The sequence below is a fragment of the Symphalangus syndactylus genome, chromosome 1, assembly GCF_028878055.3.
Source record: "Symphalangus syndactylus isolate Jambi chromosome 1, NHGRI_mSymSyn1-v2.1_pri, whole genome shotgun sequence".
Lineage (NCBI taxonomy): Eukaryota > Metazoa > Chordata > Mammalia > Primates > Hylobatidae > Symphalangus > Symphalangus syndactylus.
The window spans coordinates 134941817-134962517 of NC_072423.2; the positions used below are offsets into that span (position 1 = coordinate 134941817).

The window sequence follows — 20701 nt, forward strand, 5'->3', positions numbered from 1 at the left end:
AGATCCACATATGTAGGTAATAGCTTCATGGTCCATTTTCCCACATGTTCTGAACACTGGCCAGCTTCCTTACTACTTCTCCCAAGCTGGTAATTGTAGACTTACCTTGTCTCCAATTCACAAATGGAGCACACTTGAGAAACTCCCAGCTTTACTCAAGTGCCCTCAGTTCTAGTTCTTTACTTTGCTGTGGACCTTATCAACTTCATTGAAATCTGGCTTTTTAAATGCATTCTTCCACCATTATTTACATTTAAAGGAAAGAAAATATTATTTTTGACAACTGGGTAAATCAGAAATTGAAAAATTAAACTAAGGGTTTTTTTCTAATGCAAGAAATGTTAATGTGGAAAGCACAGTTTGACTTCACATTTTTCACGGGGAAATTCTATTCCTAGGAGTGTTCACAGAAAATAGGAAGGTGGACTAAAATGTTGTTGATGCCGCATGAGAAGTTAGAAGACCTGGTAAACTGTGGTGCCAGAAGCTCCAAAATCTAACTTCGGGACTCTTTGGACTGTGAAGTTTACAAACTTGTCAGCTTCTCAGGGTTTTAGCTTTCTACATGTCAAGTCGAAAATGTAGGTAGGTAGATAGGTAAATTAATTAATCTGAGGCATGAGGTCACCAACATGGCAGGATAGAAAGCTCCTGACTCTCTCTCCACCCACTGATGCTCCAAATGAACATCTATCTATGGGTCAATTCCATACGAGAGAAAGTACAGACCAGTGGATGAACTCTTACCCACTGGGCAACGGAGAAAACATATACATCAAGTGGGTAGGAAAAGCCAAGGCACAGTCGGGTATAGACCCCCACCTTGGGCACTGTGTCACAAAATCAGAAGAGGAATCCCTAACACCCAGTTTCTCCCTGTGGAGAGGAGCATCTGGACTTCACATATCAGGCTCATACCTGGAATTTCCCCATGTTTTGATTCTTAATTCACCAGCTCCAAGAGCAGAGGGGATTGGATGCATGCGTGTACCTTAGACTGTAAGAAAATTGGGTTTATACAGGCACCCAAGTACTTCCAAAGACCTCATTCCCCTGGAGCAGTGCACACAAGGGGCTTAGAAAACACAGGCCTCTGTTTTCTCCCTAGAAGGGGTCTATAAAACACTCCTACAGTGGCAAATCAGGCAGAATGACTTTTAACTAACTTGCATTGGGGAGTTAAATGGACAGTCAATTAATAACTCACCACAAGCATGGGAAGAATTTTCACTCACTACTGCAGCCCCTACCTAAGGAACTGCATGCTAAATCTCTTGGCTCTGGGAGCAGAAGGGACTGACATACACACATCTCTATAGACTGCAGGAAAAAGTAGCATTTTTAAAATGGTATGTGAATACCTACAGTGATTTTATCCCCCTGGAGCTGTACAGAGAAGGGGCCCCAAAAACCTAAGTCCCTATTTCTCCCCAGAAGAAGTTTAGGACACATATCCAGAAACCTGATTTGTAAAGCTACATCCCAATGGACTCCACCCGAAACCTAGTAACTCTGAGGACAGAAGGGACTAGGCATAGGTGGGTCTCCCTTGATCCCAGAACAAAGAGGTGACTTTAAATGGGCATCCAAACATTTCCAGGGGCTGTAGTTCCTTGAAGCAATGCAGAAATGGGGCATGAACGTGTAGCTCTCACTTTCTCCCTGGAAAGAGATTATGACACAGACTCTCAAGGACTACTTGATGGTTTAATCTCCCATGAACACGTATCAAAGAGCTAACAGTGCAAACAAAAAATAGACCTTTGGTAATTCAAGCCAGAATTTGGCTCTTCATAAGACTTCCTCCCAGATCATCCCAAAAATAAGTACAAGCCTACCTATTATTTTTGAAAGGATTTTGGCTATGCACCAAGTGCTACAATTTTAATAACTCCCACCTAAGGGACTGTCATCTCAATGACCTAGCTCTAGTAGTTAAGGGGGCTTTCCAATCTGAGTGACACAGGATGACAGAAAACAAATAAGTGAAAACAGAATGGGCCTACACCCAGAAGTTATTCTTCAAGGATCAGAAGGTATAGCCCAAATGTGAGTTCAGGCTTTTTCCAAAAATCCTCTCCCAGCTTAGTACAGAAAGAGTGGGAAATAAACACCCATACCCAGCCCCACCATGAAGATAGAAAGAACTAGAACACATATGTAACACCCCCCTCACCTTTCCAACTATATTTAAAATGCCTTGCTTCTATCATATGAGTCTTGGGGTACTGGCAATATGTAGTACATCCTAAGATTCAGAGGGCCACTAAAAACAAAGATAGTGGTCCGGACAAACACAAAAATTAGAGAGGCACCTTAAAATCTCTGGCCAGACAGATTAGTGAAAACTTTCTCCTACACAAGAACTGGTCTAACAAGACATAAAGAGGTAGGTTTATTTTCTAATGTGTGGAAATCAACACAGACAGTCAAGGAAAATGAAAAGAAATTCCAAGCAAAAGAACAAGATTAATGTCCAGAAGCCAACACAAATGAAGTGGAGTTTTATGAATTCACCAATAGGAAATTCAAAACAATGGTCATGAAAATGCTCCACAGAGGTCAAGACAGCAATGTAAGGACAAGCTGAGAACTTGAACAAAGAGAAAGTATAAACAAGTACCAAATGGTACTTGTTTCCAAATGGAAACCATAGATCTGAAGAATGTTATCACTGAACTGAAAAAATTCAATAAAGGGGTTCAACAACAGACTAGATCAGGAAGAAGGAAATATAGTGAACCTGAAGATAGCTCACTGGAAATCATCCAATCTGAGGAGCAAAAAGAAAAGAGAATGGAAAAGAGTATGGGAAACCAACAAGCATAATAACTTATGCATTATTGGCATGCCAGAAGAAGAAGAAAGATAGAAAGGGTCAGAAAATACATAAAAGAAAGAATGGCAGAACACTCTCCAACTCTGGAGAGGGAATTAGAAAGGTAGATCCAGGAAGCCCATAAAACACCAAATGAGTTAAATCCAAAGACACCCACAATGTAACAAATCATAGTCAAATTGTCAAAAGTTAAAGACAAAGAAAGAATATTGAAAGAAGCAAGGGAAAAGCAAACCATCACATATAGGGATAACCCCCCCACCTACACACACACACACACACACACACACACACACACACACGACTATCAGAGGACTTCTCAGTAGAAACCTTGCAAGCCAAAAGTTGAGTGGGATGATATATTTTAAATCCTGAAAGAAAAAGATTGGCAATGAAGAATACTATACTCAGCAATCCTTTATTTCAAAAATTAGGGAATGATAAAGACTTTCTCAGAAAAACAAAAGCTGAGAAAGTTTATCACCACTAGACATGCATCACCAAAAAAAAAAAAAAAAAAAATGCTAAAGGAAGTTTTTCAAGCTGAAGGAAAAGGATGCTGATAAGTAACATAAAATTATATGAAAGTATAAAACTCATTGGTAAAAGTAAATACATTGTCAATACAAAACACCCTAATACTTAAACTGCAGTGAGTAAATCAATTATCTCTATATATAAATGTCAAAATACAAAACTATTAATAACAACTAAAGCCACAATAATTTTCTAAGGGATACATATTATAAAAAATGTGAAGTGTGGTATCAAAAACATGAAACATGAAAAGAAAGGGGGTAAATGTAGAGAATTTGTAAATGTGGTCAAAATTAAGCTGTTATAGCTTAAATTACCCTACTGTAAAATGCTTTATGTAAGCCTCTGGGTAGTTGCAAAGCAAAAGCCTATGACAGATACACAAAAGATAAAAAGAAAAGAACTAAAGCATTCCACTACAAAAAGACATCAAATCACAAAGAAAGCAAGAAGATTAAGATGGCAGATAGGAGGCAGGACTAGCTTGTAGTTCCTGCTTGGATGGACACAGCAGTGTGTGGAAACTCACATCATGAACTTTTGCTCCAAGAACTACCACAGGAACATTCCAGGAAAGCCGAGAGAATCCATGAAGGAACTGGATCACCACTGCAGGCTCCCTGAGATGCCGAAAAACTGCGAGTCAGTTTGCTTTCTCAACGGGGAGAGGCTGGTGGTCTGGGACAAGTTCTCAGCCCTCGTCACCAGTTGCCTGGAAATAGACTCAGTGCTGTTGAGAGGGGAGGGCATGGTGGGAGAAAGACCAGCCTTTAGGACTGCAGGCTGCATGGGAGCAGGATGACTCCTGTGACTGCCAGCTTTCCCCCACTTCCCTGGTGCCTTGTGTGACTCAGCAGAGGCAGCCATAATCCCCTTGGGAATATAACTCCACTGGACTTGGAACCACACCCCCATCACCCATGACAGCCACAGCAAGCCCCTCCGAAGGAGAGGCTGAGCTCAGACATGCCTATCCCTCCTCCCACCTGGTGGTCTTTCTCTGCCCACCCTGAGAGCCAAAGACATGGAGCATTCTCCAAGATAGACCATATGATAGACCATAAAACAAGTCTCAATAAATTTAAGAAAATCAAAATTATATCAAGAACTAAGACCACAGTAGAATAAAATTGGAAATTAATTCCATAAGGAACCCTCAAAACCATGCAAATACATGGAAATTAAATAACTTGCCCCTAATGATCACTGGGTAAATAACAAAATCAAGATGGAAATTTAAAAATTATTTGAACTGAATGACAATAGTGACAGAACCTATCAAATCCTCTGGAATACAGCAAAAGCAGTGCTAAGAGAAATTCATAGCATTAAATGCCTATATCAAAACATCTGAAAGAGCACAAATAAACAATCTAAGGTCATACCCCATGGAACTGGAGAAACAAGAACAATCCAAACCCAAGCCCAGTGAAGAAAAGAAATAACAAAGATCAGAGCAGAACTAAATGAAATTGAAAAAAAAATACAAAGGATAAATAAAACAAAAAGCTGATTCTTTGAAAAGAGAGTTGATAGACCATTAGTAAGAATAACCAAGAAAAGAAGAGAGAAGATTCAAATAAGCTCAATTAGAAACAAAACAGAAGATATTACAACTGATACCACAGAAATACAAATGATTATTCAGGGATACTATGAACACCTTTACACACAGAAAGTAGAATACCTAGAGGAGATAAATAAATTTCTGGAAATATACAACACTCCTAGATTAAACCAGGAAGATATAGAATCTCTGAACAGAAAAATAACACGCAGCAAGATTGAAATGGTAATAAAAAACCTGCCAACAAAAAAAATTCCAGGACCAGATGGATTCACAGCTGAATTCTATCAGACATTCAAAGAAGAATTGGTGCCAATCCTATTGACACTACTCCAAAAGATAGAGAAGAAGGGAATCCTCCCTATATCATTTTATGAAGCCAGTATCACCCTAATACCAAAACTAGGGAAGGACATAACACAGAAAGAAAACTATAGACCAATATCCCTGATGAACATAGATGCAAAAATCCTCAACAAAATATTAGCAAACTGAATCCAACAGCATATCAAAAAGATAATCCACCATGATTAAATGGGTTTCATACCAGAGATTCAGGGGTACTTTAACATATGTAAGCCAAAAAATGTGATACACCATACAGACAGAATTAGAAACAAAAATCACATGATCACCTCAATGGACTACAAAGAAAGCATTTGACAAAATCCAGCATCCCTTTATGCTTAAAACCCTCAACAAAATCAGCTTAGAAAGGACATACCTTAAGGTAATAAAAGCTAACTATGACAAACCTACAGCTAACATTATACCGAACAGGGGAAAGTTTAAAGAATTCCCCCTGAGAATTGGAACAAGACAAGGATGCACACTTTCACCACTTCTGTTCAACATAGTACTGGAAGTCCTAGCGAGAGCAATGAGACAAGAGAGAGAAATAAAGGACATCCACATTGATAAAGAGGAAGTCAAACTGTCGCTGTTTGCTTATGATCTGATCATGTACCTAGAAAACCCTAAAGATTCACATAAAACTCCTAGAACTGGTAAACGAATTCAGCAAAGTTTCAGGATACAAAATTAATGTACACAAATCATTAGCTCTAGTATACACCAACAATTACCAAGGTGAGAATCAAATCAAGAACTCAACCCCTTTCACAATAGCAGCAAAAAAAAAAAAAAATTAAGTATATACCTAACCAAGCATGTAAAACACCTCTACAAGGAAAACTACAGAACACCGCTGATAGAAATAACAGATGACATAAACAAATGGAAATACATCCCATGCTCATGGATGGGTAGAATCCATATTGCAAAATTGACCATACTGCCAAAAGCAATCTACAAACTAATGCAAGTTCCATCAAAATACCACTATCATTCTTCAAAAAACTAGAAAAAAAATCCTAAAATTCATATAAAACCAAAAAAAGAGCCTGCATAGCCAAAGCAAGACTGAGCTAAAAGAGCAAATCTGGAGGCTTCATATTACCCAACTTCAAACCACACTATAAGGCCATAGTCATTGAAACAGTGTGGTACTGGTATAAAAATAGGCACATAGACCAATGGAACAGAATGGGGAACCCAGAAATAAAGCCAAATACTTATAGCCAACTGATCTTTGACAAAGCAAACATAACATAAAGTGGAGAAAAGACACCCTATTCAACAAATGGTGCTGGGATAACTGGCAAGGCACATGTAGAAGAATGAAACTGGATCCTCATCTCTCACCTATATAAAAATCAACTTAAGATGGATCAAATGGATCAAAGACTTAAATCTAAGACCTGAAACCATAAAGATTCTAGAAGATAACATTAGAAAAACCCTTCTAGACATTGGCTCACGCAAAGACTTCATGATCAAGAACCCAAAAGCAAATGCAACAAAAACAAAGATAAATAGATGGACTAAATTAAACTAAAAGGCTTCTGCACAGCAAAAGAAATAATCAACAGAGTTAACAGACAACCCACAGAGTGGGAGAAAATCTTCACAATCTATACATGTGACAAAGGACTAATGACCAGAATGTACAAAGAACTCAAACAAATCAGCAAGAAAAAAACAAACAATCCCATCAAAAAGTGGGCTAAGGACATGAATAGACCATTCCCAAAAGAAGATACACAAATGGCCAATAAGTGTATGGTAAAATGCTCAACATCACTAATTATCAGGGAAATGCAAATCAAAACTACAATGCAATATCACCTCATTCCTGCAAGAATAGCCATAATCAAAAAATAATAGATGTTGGCATTGATGTGGGAAAAAGAGAACAATCTTACACTGTTGGTGGGAATGTAAACTAGTACAACCACTATGGAAAACAGTGTGGAGATTCCTTTAAGAACTAAAAGTAGATCTCCCATTTGACTCAACAATCCCACTCCTGGGTATCTACCCACAGGAGAAGAGGTCATTATATGAAAAAGATACTTGCACACACACGTTGGTAGCAGCACAATTTGCAATTGCAAAAATATGGAACCAGCCCAAATGCCCATCAATGAGTGAGTGGATAAAGAAAGTGTGATATTTAAGTACACCATGGAATATGACTCCGTCATAAAAAGGAATAAAATAATGGCTTCACAGCAACCTGGATTGAATTGGAGACTATTATTCTAAGCAAAGTAACTCAAGAACGAAAAATCAAACATTGTGTGTTCTCACTATGAGGACACAAAGGCATAGTAACGATACAATGGACTTTGGGGACTTGGTGGAAAGAGTGGGACGGCACTAAGGGAAAAAAGACTACACAGTGGATACAGTATGCACTGCTTGAGTGGTGGGTGCACCAAAACAGGAGAAATCACCACTAAATAACTTACTCATGTTACCAAACCCCACCTGTTCCCCAAAAACCTATTGAAATAAAAAATAAAAACAAAAAAAAAAACAAGATGGAAGGAAAAAAGATCTACAAAACAACAATAAACAATAAACAAAATGGCACGAGTCAGTTTATACCTATCAATAATAATCTTGAATGCAAATGGATTAAAATCCCCAGTTAAAAGATATTAAGTGGCTGAATGTATTTTTTTAAAAAAGCAAGACACAACTACAGTTGTCCCTCAGTATACACGGAGGATTGTTCTGAGGACCCCCACACATACCAAAATTCATGTGATGTTCACATACTTTACATAAAATGGTGTAGTATTTGCATATAACCTATGTACATCCTCCTATATACTTTAAATTATCCCTAGATTACTTATAACAGTGAAAAAGCCTACAGAATGAAAGAATGAAATCCCGTCATTTGTGGAAACATGAACGAGCCTGGATGACATCGTGTTAAGTGAAATAAGCCAAACACAGAAAGACAAACAACACGTTCTCACTGATATGTGGGAGCTAGAAACCTTGATCCCATAAAAGTAGAAAGTGGAATAGTAGTTACCAGAGGCTTGATGGGTACAAATTTACAGTTAAATAGAAGGAAAAATTTATACTGTTCTATAGCACAGCAGGGTGACTGTAGTTAACAATAATTTATTGTATATTTCAAAATGGCTAGAAGAATTTTGAATGTTATTAACATAAAGAATTGATATATGTTTGAGGTCATGGATATGCCAGTTACCCTTATTTGATCATTACACATTGTATACACATATCAAAACATCACATGTATCCCATAAACATGTCCAGTTATTATCAATTAAAATTTAAAAAAATTAAAATTTAAAAAGGCATCTGGTTTCAGGACATTATATATAAAGAAATCCCTTTCTTTATATATAATATCAATGCCGCAATCTTTTCTGTCATACTTCCTAATACAAGAATAAAAGTTTGGGGGACAGTAAGACCCATAAAATAAAGCCATAAAAAGTGAGGCTGCTTTTTCAGGAAACAACAGGTGCTGGAGAGGATGTGGAGAAATAGGAACACTTTTACACTGTTGGTGGGACTGTAAACTAGTTCAACTATTGTGGAAGACAGTGTGGTGATTCCTCAAGGATCTAGAACTAGAAATACCATTTGACCTAGCCATCCCATTACTGGGTATATACCCAAAGGATTATAAATCATGCTGCTCTAAAGACACATGCACACGTATGTTTATTGTAGCACTATCCACAATAGCAAAGACTTGGAACCAACCCAAATGCCAATCAATGATAGACTGGATTAAGAAAATGTGGCACATATACACCATGGAATACTATACAGCCATAAAAAATGATGAGTTCATGTCCTTTGTAGGGACACGGATGAAGCTGGAAACCATCATTCTGAGTAAACTATTGCAGGGACAAAAAGCCAAACACCACATGTTCTCACTCATAGGCAGGAATTCAACAATGAGAACACTTGGACACAGGAAGGGGAACATCACACACCTGGGCCTGTTGTAGGGTTAGGGGAGCGGGGAGGGATAGCATTAGGAGATATACCTAATGCAAATGACAAGTTAATGGGTGCAGCACACCAACATGGCACATGTATACATATGTAACAAAGCTGCACGTTGTGCACATGTACCCTAGAACTTAAAGTATAATAATAATAAAAAAAATAAGGCTGCTTTAGACCAAGTCTGCCCCTAGATTTTTGTTCTTGAAGTGCCTCTTATTAACTGGAACCAGTCTGAGAGGAAAACAGAATTTTCTAAACTTTGAGGGCTGCAGTATTCTACGATTAGGATTTCTCAAAAGATCCTACAATAATACCATTTTGAATTTGTGGTCTTGCCCGCTCTGGTTCATTAGGGTTAAAAAAAAAAAAGTCTAAACTAATTTCCCTAGTCAGCCTCAAAGAATCAACTTCCTACATATTTTCCTCTCTATATGAGACCAACTCCCCCATGAGACAGGAATAGCTTTGAGATTTCAGAATATATTTCCTATTCAGAAGAAACAGCAGATAAAATGTAGGCTCATTTTTACCTAAGCAAAAACACTAATCGGCTTATAGACACCAGAGAAGCATCCACAACCCAACAGTGTGTGAGGACTCAAATGTAATAAATCGTGGGTCTTCTTTTGAAAAAGCAATTATGAGTCATCCAATACCCACGAGTTAATCTATATGAAGGGTTTAATTTGGGCAGCCTTCTATTCTGCCTTCCTTTCCTTTCTCTAATTGAGCAAACAAATGCATTAGTCAAGGCTAAGTCTTCTAGGGTGAAATGTCTTGTGGTTCTAACCATTCTGCCTCATTTCCAGGACACTACCAGGACATTTGAAGACGATTTTAAAGATAATAAGATATAGCCCTTTGGAAGAAAAGCGGATTAAAGGCTTCCAGCAAGTCCATTGCTAAACATACTCACTGAAACTTAATATATTAAAAGCATTTCTTTCCTAAGGTGTGATCACGTTAAAAAAGCTTTTCAGGGAAACACTCCAGTTTGGGGCCCACAAAAAGAACCTAGCACTGAAGCCAATTCTAATTTCCAGTGGGTGAAAGGAATCCAGGAATTCTCTATGCACAGAGGGAAAAGTCAATCATTATCTGCTGACTGAATCATACATTCAGCAAGGATGAAGATGTAATTTGCAGTAAGTGACATGGACAATCTTTAAATATTTTGACAGTTACCCCTGTTGTCAGCTGGATTTTTCACCTGCAGATGTTGTTACCTGACAATACCATCTGCCTTAAGTATAAGTGCTTTATTATTTTCTGCCGTCAGACCAATTTTCCTGATGCTTCCTCTTCCTTAAAAGTTAGCAAGGAAAAAAAAACATGAATACAGCCAGGCACAAAGAAGAATGCTATCCCAGCAGCAGCTGCTGTAGCAGTCTGACCTTCTAGAACACTGATGCTTTACTTTCTTTCCTGCCCAGTAAAGGTGGGGTAACCTGTCTGTCAAAAGCATGCCATTCTAAAACACATGGAAACAGGGAGGGCCTCTGTCTTCCTGGAACTTAAGTTCTAGTGGAAGAAAGATGGACAATAAGCAGGTAAATAAATCATGTCAGATAGTAATAAGTGTTATGAAGAATAAAAGTAGTTGTAATAAGACACAGTAACTGAGGGATGGAGGTGGGTGGCTATTTCAGATAGAAAGATCAAGAAAATTCTCTTATGGGAAGTATGACATTTGAGATGAAAGCTGAAGGATAAACAGTAGCCAAACTAGTTTTAACACTTTAGAATGTTTTTTACACTTCTTTTTAGATGTGCTTATATAATTTATTTTTTGGTAGTTTTACTGTACGTTTATTTTTAAAGAAAAAGAAAACAAAAGACAAATCCAAGTTTTCCAGGCAAATAAACTCATATCTTTATCACATCTGATATTATCATCTTCTATATAAGCTTTTAATTAAATTGTTTCTACATGCTTCATATTGTTTGATTTGATTAAATGTCTCCTATTATTCATTGTGCAAACCTTTCATAAGCTAAAATAAAAACAAACATTAAGAAATAAATTTTTACCTTGTAAAAAAAAAAAAACCAAGAAAGGGCTTTTTAATGCTATTCTATGCTCAAATGTTGGCACTCTTGTTTTTCAAACCTTATTTCTCAAAAGTGACAGTAGCCTCAAGAAGTTTAACGATACTGGTCCTGGTATTTTTTTTGCCATATTATTACATAGTAATAGTATTTACAATGCTGAAGTAGCCGACACATATTGGTAGTCACTGTATAATTTTGAACACAGTTATAAAAATTTAGTTTATGGATTAACTCTGTACCCTGTCATCTTTTAGTCTGCCTGTTCTTTCTTGGAATAAAATACATACCCCTTAGGGTCAAGATCCATAGTTCCAGAATATTCTCAGCCATCTAGTTCAGGGACAGGGTAAAGTTAGGCTGGAAATAAGACATTATTAACTAAAACAAGCTTCTTTTGCCTTACCTACTTCCCAAGGGCTCTGTTTGTAAAAAGAGTACAGACCGGAAATCCTGGGTCTTGCTGAATTCCTTCCACAGTGCCATCCTATTGCTGAGCTTTCGTTTCCTCATTTTTTACATGAGGAACAAAATATCTGCCCTATCACCACTTACAGGTGTGATTTATAGATTTAATGAGAATATATCAAAATACTTTATAACCCACAAAACATAAATTTATATAATGCCAGCCACTTTGAATTGAACATCCTCTAAATTCTAGAAATAGTACTGGAAGCTTTGCATATATAGTGTTACCTCTTAATTCTCAACACCACCCCTCAGTTTTTATAATTACATTCAGTATATAAATGAGTTAAGAGAAGTGCAAAAAAAGTTAGGTAATTTGATAAAGGTCAAATAGCTAGAGGGGGCAGAGCTGGGATTCAACCCAATATTGCTTCCAAATAGAGGCTTTACTTTTTCCCTTCTACTCAGAGCTAACACAACAGCCTTATTTAATATCCTTAAGAATGGTGGGTGAGACTAAGAAAACTTGGGATGGGGAGGAATCAATGAATAACCTGTTTTGACAAAGAAAACACCCTGATAAAATCTATGCTGCATTTTAGAATCCCTGGGCTTCATATATTGTTTTATAGTTTTTATTAATCAACTATAAGATGAAAAGCAAAAAATAAATGTTCAGATGCAAAAGTACGATATGCCATCCCACCTAAGCTTATATTTTAAAATTCTACTTTACTCATTTTATCAAGCATATGAATAAATCAAAAATAACATGAAATAGGAAAAACATAAAGACTTCCTTTGCTTTTGGAAAACAGCTGAGAAAAAACAGAAAATTATTTTTAGAAATACAGAAAAAAAGTTGTTTTTATAGTAGCCAATATGCCCTCATTAGTCATTAAGACACATTTCTGTTTGTAACCTTAATACAGCCATGTATTACTATTTATAAAAATCAAGTATTCCAGTAAAAACGGAGTATTTCACCATACTAATCTTCAAATTGCATCATTAAAAATGTAGTTATACACACCAATTTCTAATCTCAGAACATTCTACACCATAGATTTTAATCATTGGAATAAATAATTGCTCAGAAAAGCAGTACTGCCTCAATTACAATATGACTTGCCAGTCAATATTCCTGTTATCCAGTAAAAAGATTTCATGAGCAGAAACACTGAGCTCCTTGTGTTTTCATCAATCAAGACAACATGTCCGGGCCGGGCGCAGTGGCTCACACCTGTAATCCCAGCACTTTGGGAGGCCGAGGTGGGCAGATCATTTGAGGTCAGAGTTCGAGACTAGCCTAGCTAACATGGTGAAACCCCATCTCTATTAAAAATACAAAAAATTAGCCAGGCGTGGTGACAGGCTCCTGTAATCCCAGCTACTCAGGAGGCGGAGGCAGGAGAATTGCTTGAACCCAGGAGGCGGAGGTTGCAGTGAGCCGAGACCGTGCCGCTGCACTCCAGCCTGGATGACAGAGTGAGAGTTTATCTCAAAAAAATAAAAAAATCAAAAAAAAAGAGAACATTTCTGAGCAGCTTCCATGTAGACATTTTTAATAGGTTGACACAGATCTATAGTCTTCGCTCCTTGTAACGGCACTGCCAGACACAGTCATGTGAGCTCCTACCTCTGCACCCTTATGGACAGTGTCAGGACCTACTCCACCATCACCTCTATATCCAAAGATAGGAGCTGGGTCTGCAACCAGTGAACTTTTGGCATCATATCTTTCATAAATTTCTGTCTCCAAATCCAGGTTCCATTGTCATTACCAAGGCCATATCTATTTTATTAGCACACAGTGCCAAATACTCAACTGTAGTTCCCAGTTTAATGGCAAGGCCAACATTCATCCCATTCACCCAAATGTCTTTAATCAAAGCCCTTGGGCTCTCAGTAGCCTCAAGATGAAAGGTAATGTAATGATTGGTGCCTGCTCCAGCCACTGGCTTTACCCACTGTTTACGGCCTAAACCCTCTCACCTGCATGTCAAAGAAAAGAGTCCTGACCTAGCTGCTTTTGAAGGCTTTCTGCCACAGTGTGGCCAAATGTGATGTTGGGAACAAACTGCAAAAAACTGACTGTCCTAAAGAGCAGGGTCCCTGTTCGTTACATCCAGGTACAGATAATCGACCACAGAGTCAATTATCTGGAGGCACCTGTCCCCTAAATTGGCCGAGCCACTGTTTAGGATAGGTGGGCCAATCTTGCAGTCTGACACTATAGTCTTGGCTTATATAATTTATAATATAATGTTTTCTTGATCTATTATAGAATTATCTTTAAATATTCGTCCACAGCATAATTTTAACATTTTATTTGAAGAGAAATAAACACACTAAGAAATTAACCATCACCTGTAATCCCTCCATGTAAAAGCAATCATATAGTGAAGTTAAAGTTACCCATTCTTCTGCCTCTTTTGTCTTTCCAATCCCTATGTCCCTGTTCCTAACTCTCATTGCTGTGCCAGAGGAATTGCTAGTAACAATCTGCTTGATAACTGAATTACTGACAAGCATTCTGCATTGACATATTTAATTCAAATGTGGTAGATAATTCGAAAAGGCTTAAGAGTTCTCTCACTGTTACTTTCCCTGGATATAATTTTACCTTTCCTGTGCAAAAACCAGTACAAGTCCCAAAGGCTGCAGATTGTCCTCAGTTCCCTTTTAATTGTGTAAGTGAATGGCAAGCACCAAATAAATAGTGGCTCCTTGCAGCACAGTAACAATGAGAAATGATAGACCATGAGCTATGTGTCCAATAGTCAGCAAAAGATTTTACGTATATCCTTATTAATCCTCACAAAACAAACACTCTACCCTATACTGTCTATACTGTCTCTGTAAATGTCCCTATTTTAGAAGTGAGGCTCAGGGATTAAATAAATTGCCCAACATCACACAGTAAGAGACATGCAAAGGTTTATGTTCAGGTCTGGCTGATTTCCTCAGCCCTGCTCTAGACGAAGGGTTGGCAAACTACGGCCCAAACCAGCTCACCACTTCTTCTTGTACAGCCTGAGAGATAAGAATAAATTTTACATTTTCTGATGGTAAGGAAAAAAAAGAATAGTCTCTTGTGACATACAAAAATTCTATAAAATTCAAATTTCAGGGTCCATAAATTGTTTTATTGGACCACAGCTACACTCATTTGTTATGTATTATCTATGGCTGCTTTCACACTACAACAGCAGAGCTAAGTAGTTGAATAGTTGTAACAGAGAAGCAATATTCTGCAAAAACTAAAATATTTAACATCATAATTTAAGAAAAAGTTTTCCAACCCCTCCTCTAGATAGCCAAGCACCTCACAGGCAGCAAATGAGTAACAGGCTTTGTTATTCTCAGTTTAATCAGAAAAACTGAGTTACTACAGTATCATGGTATTAGATGGTTTGATATAGGAATCAAGACTTACAGGAAAGTGGAAGAAGCTACAAGAGTGAAGATCTGGAGGCTTCAGCTGGAGGATCAGGGAAACTGCCATTATAATTTCAACTCGAAGTGCCAGAGCAGGTAAAGAAAGCAGGGCTCGTGGGGAACTCCAAGGAACCACTACCTCTGGTTTCACAACCCAAAAAAGGAGCTCAGGAAGGGCTCTGCAAAGCAACCATGTATGGCAGTCAAGAGCTCCAAAAAATGCTGGCTTCTTTTCACTTTTCCTTTCCAAATCTCTGTAAGTTCCACCCGGTGGTAAACACTAACTCTGACCTATAGAGGAAAAGGAATTCTGGGAAACAGGCCCAGCCTTAGAACAATATGATGATTATGTAGATTTGACAACATAATCCAGCATATGTCCCAACCAGTGTTTGGCAATACCATAGGCACCATCTCTCTAGTAGTAGTCAGTACCTGCAAAAAGCCTGCCATCTTGCCTGTGGTGGAGATGTAAACTGGGGCCCTAGGACACCCATGGCAGGTCAGGATGTAACCTTCTCAGCCCGTATCTGCTAGGTGTGGCAGGTTTGCTTGCCCAGCCTTCCATTAAACCCTTTATTCACAATACTTACACTGTTTCTCCTTTGGGATTGTATTCAGACTTGAACCACAAACTATTCAACTAGGTACCCAGTATTTTATTATCTTCATTGTCAGATTGTGTTCATTGTCATTAAAAGGGACTTCCCTAGTGCCCACTTCTGCCTCCGAGCTGTGCTGGATGCCTTACAAACTTCATTTCATTTAATACACTCAATAACCCCTCCAGGTTGGGAGGTTTAACCTCTTTTTACAGATGAGGACACTAAAGTTTGAAGAGATTAAGAAAACTGCCCAAATGCACAGTGTAAATCGTGAAGCCAGGCTTGAGTCTCTGTTCCATATGATTCCCAAAGCCAGTACAGTGGACTACTGTGCTCTGTGCCACAGCCAAGTTCTTCTCAGACTCTGCTTCCAGAATGCTCCCCTTCACTGTGGCTTACAAACTGGAGAGCTTTTATTTGCTGGTAATCTAATTGCCCACAACCGTGTTCTAATTTCCCTCCCTCAAATTAGACCCTTGAAAACTTGCAGATTCAACTAGATTTCACTAAACTTCTTAGATCATATTAACTACTGAATTTATCCTAGATAAGTATGGGGATCAGATATATTGTCTTTCTGGGTTTTTAAGCAACCCTGAATCAGTCAACCCATCTGCCCTACTAGTTCTCAACACACAGCATAGTCCAGGGTGTTCCTGACTACGACAACAAAGCGTTGTCCTAATAAGTAATCTCCTCTCCTAAGATAGGTAAGCATAGGGTAAGGACTCAGGTGTGGACTCATGAGACTGCCTGTTTTAATCCGGGCCCTATCAATTACCACCTGTGCACGACCTAACCCCTGTGCCTCAGTGTTCTCCTCTATAAAATAGAGATAGTAATCGTACCTACTTTATACAATTACTGTGAGGATTAAGTAAATTAAGACATTCAAATAACTTATGCAACAGGGTATTTAATATAAGCACACACTATTGTCTACGTTTATGATTATCTTCATAAATCAAAAACATCAGAAAACACTTGCTTTTCAAAATGATGCACAGACACTTTCTACCTAAGCCAATTTGAACAATGGCTTCTGGTCTGATGAAATGGTTTCTCAGTATAATAATGACAAAAATAATTAATAGTAGTTAGCCAGTATGGTGCCTTGTAATTTTGAAATAGCTTTCTCATTAATCATAAGAAGGCACAATTATTTTTGCTCATGGCCTAAATCTCCAGTTAATGGATTCTGAACCGAGGCTATGTCAGATCAGCCAGAAGGTGTGTGGATTTGTGAAGAAGTAGAAAAGGGTTTGGAAAGCTGGTGTTCAATTGTTAATGCAGGTGGGACCCTGTGCAGCTGATCTGCATGCTAATTGTCTTGCTAGAAACTAGATTATGCAGAATAGACACAAGCAATATTACAGTATCAGTGACATTCTCTTTCCTTCTGCCTCTCTCCCTTTCCCCCATATCTCTTCTTGCTGCCTATCTCCATCATGCAATCTCTTTGTCACCAGAGAAGAGAAACACTCCACCCCATCCCCAAAATGAAGGAAGAAATCTGAAAATAGTCTTTTATGGAGTCTCCACAGCTGGAAACTAATTGTCAAAGTAACCTGTGGGATCCAGGCACACTAAAATGGCTTTAGGCATGAGAGTATCATGGTCAAATTTGCAGTATAGAAAGATCCACCTGGAAACATAGGGAAAGGGATTGAAGAGGGACTAACCTGAAAGCAGGAAGTATCTGTTACAGTAATCTAGGGTGATATTATAGGGGTCTGAATAAGGTGCTGTTAAATGGAAAGAAATGGATACTTGTGGGAGGCATTTAAGAACTGGATCTATTGAGATAATCATGTGGTTTTTGTCTTTGGTTCTGTTTATATGCTGGATTACATTTATTGATTTGCGTATGTTGAACCAGCCTTGCATCCCAGGGATGAAGCCCGCTTGTTCATGGTGGATAAGCTTTTTGATGTGCTGCTGGATTCGGTTTGCCAGTATTTTATTGAGGATTTTTGCATCAATGTTCATCAAGGATATTGGTCTAAAATTCTCTTTTTTGGTTGTGTCTCTGCCAGGCATTGGTATCAGGATGATGCTGGCCTCATAAAATGAGTTAGGGAGGATTCTCTCTTTTTCTATTGATTGGAATAGTTTCAGAAGGAATGGTACCGGTTCCTCCTTGTACCTCTGGTAGAATTCGGCTGTAAATCCATCTGGTCCTGGACTCTTCTTGGTTGGTAAGCTATTGATTATTGCCACAATTTCAGAGCCTGTTATTGGTCTATTCAGAGATTCAACTTCTTCCTGGTTTAGTCTTGGGAGGGTGTATGTGTCAAGGAATTTATCCATTTCTTCTAGATTTTCTACTTTATTTGCGTAGAGGTGTTTGTAGTATTCTCTGATGGTAGTTTGTATTTCTGTGGGATCGGTGGTGATATCCCCTTTATCATTTTTTATTGTGTCTATTTGATTCTTCTCTCTTTTCTTCTTTATTAGCCTTGCTAGTGGTCTATCAATTTTGTTGATCTTTTCAAAAAACCAGCTCCTGGATTCATTAATTATTTGAATGGTTTTTTGTGTCTCTATTTCCTTCAGTTCTGCTCTAATTTTAGTTATTTCTTGCCTTCTGCTAGCTTTTGAATGTGTTTGCTCTTGCTTTTCTAGTTCTTTTCATTGTGATGTGAGGGTGTCAATTTTGGATTTTTCCTGCTTTCTCTTGTGGGCATTTAGTGCTATAAATTTCCCTCTACACACTGCTTTGAATGTGTCCCAGAGATTCTGGTATGTTGTGTCTTTGTTCTCGTTGGTTTCAAAGAACATCTTTATTTCTGCCTTCATTTCATTATGTACCCAGTAGTCATTCAGGAGCAGGTTGTTCAGTTTCCATGTAGTTGAGCGGTTTTGAGTGAGTTTCTTAATCCTGAGTTCTAGTTTGATTGCACTGTGTTCTGAGGGACAGTTTGTTATAATTTCTGTTCTTTTACATTTGCTGAGGAGAGCTTTAATTCCAACTACGTGGTCATCTTCATGCTAAAAACTCTCAATAAATTAGGTATTGATGGGATGTATCTCAAAATAGTAAGAGCTATCTATGACAAACCCACAGCCAATATCATACTGAATGGGCAAAAACTGGAAGCATTCCCTTTGAAAACTGGCACAAGACAGGGATGCCCTCTCTCACCACTCCTATTCAACATGGTGTTGGAAGTTCTGGCCAGGGCAATTAGGCAGGAGAAGGAAATAAAGGGTATTCAATTAGGAAAAGAGGAAGTCAAATTGTCCCTGTTTGCAGATGACATGATTGTAGATCTAGAAAACCCCATTGTCTCAGCCCAAAATCTCCTTAAGCTGATAAGCAACTTCAGCATGTCTCAAGATACAAAATCAATGTACAAAAAATCATAAGCATTCTTATACACCACTAACAGACAAACAGAGAGCCAAATCATGAGTGAACTCCCATTCACAATTGCTTCAAAGAGAATAAAATACCTAGGAATCCAACTTACGAGGGACGTGAAGGACCTCTTCAAGGAGAACTACAAACCACTGCTCAATGAAGTAAAAGAGGATACAAACAAATGGAAGAACATTCCATGCTCATGGATGGGAAGAATCAATATCGTGAAAATGGCCATACTGCCCAAGGTAATTTATAGATTCAATGCCATCCCCATCAAGCTACCAATGACTTTCTTCACAGAATTGGAAAAAGCTACTTTAAAGTTCATATGGAACCAAAAAAGAGCCCACATCACCAAATCAATCCTAAGCCAAAAGAACAAAGCTGGAGGCATCACACTACCTGACTTCAAACTATACTACAAGGCTACAGTAACCAAAACAGCATGGTACTGGTACCAAAACAGAGATATAGATCAATGGAACAGAACAGAGCCGTCAGAAATAACGCCACATATCTATAACTATCTGATCTTTGACAAACCTGACAAAAACAAGCAATGGGGAAAGGATTCCCTATTTAATAAATGGTGCTGGGAAAACTGGCTAGCCATATGTAGAAAGCTGAAACTGGATCCCTTCCTTACACCTTATACAAAAATTAATTCAAGATGGATTAAAGACTTACATGTTAGACCTAAAACCATAAAAACCCTAGAAGAAAACCTAGGCAATACCGTTCAGGACATAGGCATGGGCAAGGACTTCATGTCTAAAACACCAAAAGCAATGGCAACAAAAGCCAAAATTGATGAATGCAACCTAATTAAACTAAAGAGCTTCTGCACAGCAAAAGAAACTACCATCAGAGTGAACAGGCAACCTACAAAATGGGAGAAAATTTTCGCAACCTACACATCTGACAAAGGGCTAATATCCAGAATCTACAATGAACTCAAACAAATTTACAAGAAAAAAACAAACAACCTCATCAAAAAGTGGGCAAAGACATGAACAGACACTTCTCAAAAGAAGACATTTATGCAGCCAAAAAACACATGAAAAAATGCTCATCATCACTGGCCATCAGAGAAATGCAAATCAAAACCACAATGAGATACCATCTCACACCAGTTAGAATGGCCATCATTAAAAAGTCAGGAAACAACAGGTGCTGAAGAGGATGTGGAGAAATAGGAACACTTTTACACTGTTGGTGGGACTGTAAACTAGTTCAACCATTGTGGAAGTCAGTGTGGTGATTCCTCAGGGATCTAGAACTAGAAATATTATTTGACCCAGCCATCCCATTACTGGGTATATACCCAAAGGACTATAAATCATGCTGCTATAAAGACACATGCACACATATGTTTATTGCGGCACTAATCACAATAGCAAAGACTTGGAACCAACCCAAATGTCCAACAACGATAGACTGGATTAAGAAAATGGGGCACATATATACCATGGCATACTATGCAGCCATAAAAAATGATGAGTTCATGTCCTTTGTAGGGACATGGATGAAAC

The 20701-nt window shown here is 38.2% G+C and overlaps 1 long non-coding RNA gene and 1 pseudogene across 1 annotated transcript in view; both read right to left on the minus strand.

Annotated features, from left to right (window-relative positions):
• Positions 1 to 20701, minus strand: part of LOC134736344 (uncharacterized) — a 393342-nt gene that overhangs the window by 208397 nt on the left and 164244 nt on the right. The gene's annotated exons all lie outside the window — the stretch shown is intronic.
• LOC129489232 (ribulose-phosphate 3-epimerase-like) lies at positions 13275 to 15694 on the minus strand (annotated as a pseudogene).